Source organism: Chrysochloris asiatica, unplaced genomic scaffold, assembly GCF_000296735.1.
Source record: "Chrysochloris asiatica unplaced genomic scaffold, ChrAsi1.0 scaffold00178, whole genome shotgun sequence".
Classification (NCBI taxonomy): Eukaryota; Metazoa; Chordata; class Mammalia; order Afrosoricida; family Chrysochloridae; genus Chrysochloris; species Chrysochloris asiatica.
The window spans coordinates 5379104-5382411 of NW_006408696.1; positions in this window are offsets into that span (position 1 = coordinate 5379104).

The window sequence follows — 3308 nt, forward strand, 5'->3', positions numbered from 1 at the left end:
CTTCATTTATGGTTTCTGAGGAATGAATGGCTGGTGAATTGGGACAAGTGATCCTGTGATTAGCAGTCCATTACTGATCCTACAGCATCACACCAGGATACCATAGTGACCCCATAGGGCAAACTGAAACTGCTCCTTAGGGTTTTATGCAATTATAAATCTTTATAGGGGCAGAAATGTCATCTTTTTCCTGAAGAGCAGCTGGCGGGTTTGAACCTCTGAAGTTTTGGTTAACAGTCCAACATTTAACTCATGTGCCACGAAGTCTCCTTCCGAGGCCCCAAGGCCATGTACAAAGGCAGATTTCATAGTTGGCCTACCTGTATCCTAAATTTCTCGCCAATTCCTGAGTCCACATTCTGCCTGAATTCATCCAGGTCTTCCAGTCCCCTGCTGTAATTCCCAATTGCTGCTCTAACAGAAATACCACAAGGGGGTGGATTTTACAAACAGAAATGTATTTTCTCACAGGTTATAAGTTTAGAAGTCCAAATCTAGGTTGCCTGCTCTAGGGGAAGGTTTCTCAGCTCTGAGAGAAAAATCTTTGTTTCCGATTGTCTAGAGTTCTTCTTGGTGCTCTTTGGAGATCTCCACCTGGCAATCATCTTTTCCTCAATCCTGTTGGCTGGCATCTGGGCCTAATCCTTTAAAAAAAATGTTTTAGTGTGAATTATGTGATAGTTTACATGGGAGAACATTAGCTTTACATTCATCCTATCGTATATCGTTTCATTGCCATGATTACAATCCCCTCCATGCATCATTAACCAACTAAAGGGTATACTCTGCAATCCTGCCCCCAAATCGTCAGCACACAGCCCCTCTCCTTCTCTGGGTATAGAGTCCACAGCCACTCCATCTCTCCATGTCATTGTCTTTGTCTCCATCTCTGGTGTCACTGCTTCTCTGGGTAAGGTGCCATTCTCCACTCTTCTTCCTTGATGGTTCCAGGGACTTGGGCTCCTGGACTGCAAAGTCAGCCACTCCCGTCCTTTTGCTACAAAACATCTACCTTTACATTTCCAACACTCTGTCAGTCCTGTAACAATTATGCACTATTGTATCACAAGAGACCTATCCGCATTTCCTTTCATCAGCCCTTGCCTTTGTAGCGCCCCCCCCCCCCCATTTTGGGTAGCCAGTGTCCAAGTTGCCCATCCCTGTCTACTCTGTATATGGAGGGGGTGGGAATGATCCTTGCTGTAAAGATTTGTTTCCACTTTTGAGCTACTACGTCCATAGGTGTAGGTCAAGTTCATCAAATTGTATCAGATTACTCTTTTTTTCCTCTTCTTTCTTCTTCTGGTTGAGCTCTGATCATCCCGTCATTGAAGTCAGGTCAAGTGGGTATTATCTGCAAGTGTGGGTGTTCTTGTGCGTATATACCCTCTCTTCTTAACAGCTGGACGCTTCACTCTCCACTCAGTGGCTATGGCACTGACTCTGGGCCCAAGAGTCCCCAGGTCTTGCCACACTGCTGTGGGCCTAATCCTTTTATATCTTAAAAGAAATGAAATTAATGCACACCCTACACTGATATGGCCCCATTAGCATACCAAAGAAAACTCTATTCCCAAATGAAATTGCAGCCATAAGTACAGGGGTTAAGATTTGCAATATATGTTTTGGAGAGTCACAATCCGATCCATAACACCCCACCATTAACAGTTAATCGGAGCAAACGTGTATGAAAATGATCCATTAGGGATAACCATTTTCCCCCCTGTTGTATGAGGAAAGGTTGGACACATTAGTAGGAAGGGACTAGCATCACAGGGCTTCTGCCCATAAGTCAGTGAAATTAGTTCATGTTTCAAAGTGAGGGTAATACTTCTTGGTCTGCTCTGAGGAGAAATGGTCTAGTGATTTGTGGAGGAGAACTAGACCTGCTATTACTATACTCGTGTTTGTGTCCAGCGTGACTACAAGGTATATACATCCGTTGGGTAAGATTCAGCTTCTTACTGCTGGACTTATCTTTCTTCAGAAACCTTCAAAGACAAATCACCCAGCTATGGACTACACAGCAGCCAGCGATGCTTCAGTAATGGTTTATTTATGCATCTGTGCAGCCAGCATTTTATTAGACCCCTGCCTGCAGCGATGGGCTCAAACATAGTAATGGCTGTGAGGGCGGTAAGGACTGGATAGAGTCTCCCTCTGTGGTAGACAGGGTTGCTAGGAGTTGGAACAGATTCAATGGCACCTAACAACAACAGCACACTATTCAGAGAGAAAAGATGGAGCCACCGAGGTTGAGGAGTTCAAGTCTCTGTGGGGGAAAGACTTAGCTAAATGGACACATATAGGACAGTCTCAGGAATGCTAGTGTACAGATCTGCCAAGACTACACTGGGAATGTATGGGAGGACAGTTCCCCAGACTGGGGAGGAACAGAAAAAGCCAGGGTGGTCGGGTGGGGTGGTCCACTGGTGGTCAGTAGTAGAATTCCAACCTTCTATGCAATCGATCCAGGTTCAGTTCCTACCAGTGCACCATGTCTGTAGTGGTTTGTGTGTTGCTATGATGTACAGCAGGTTTCAGTGGAGCTTCCAGACTAAGATGGACTAGAAAGAAAGCCAAGTGATCCACTTCTGACAATCAGCACTAAAACCCAGGGATCCGAATGGCACAATCCTCCAATCCTTCATGGAGATGGCGCAGGAGTGGATAGTGCCTGCTTCTGGTGTACACAGGATCCCCATGAGTTAGAGACTGACTTCACTGCAGCTAACACCACCGGTCCCAAAGTAGAGGCATCCAGGGAAAGGTCTGCAGGCATTCAGAATCACAGGAGGACCTAGCGGATAATCAGAACGTAAAGTACTCGCTGTGGCAAGAGTGTTAGGCGTGTGTGCGTGTGCATATATGTGTGTGTCTGTGTGTATGTGCTTGTGTGTGTATGTTGGATGCTAACAGAAAATTGGGCCTACCAGTTAGACAGGAAGAGAAATGGAATGGCCTTTCTGCCCTACTTAAGTTTGCCCTTCTATTTTAAAGCATTGAAAGCCGTGGAAAAATTTATACAAACAAATGGTATGTCCAGATTTGTGTGGATCGCTGCTGCTGTTGCTGTGGTGTGCTGTCAAGTCAGTCGCAACTCATAGCGACCCTGTATCGGAGTTCTGGGACTATAAATCTTTATGGGAGCAGAAAGCCCCATCTTTCTCCCACAGAGTGGCTAGTGGATTCAAACTGCTGACCTTGAGGTTAGCAGCCTAACCTGTACACCCACAGGGCTGCTTCTCTGTTTATTAGAGATACGGACGCATAAGGCCCATTGTCCCAGTGTGGCCCCCTCCCCCCCT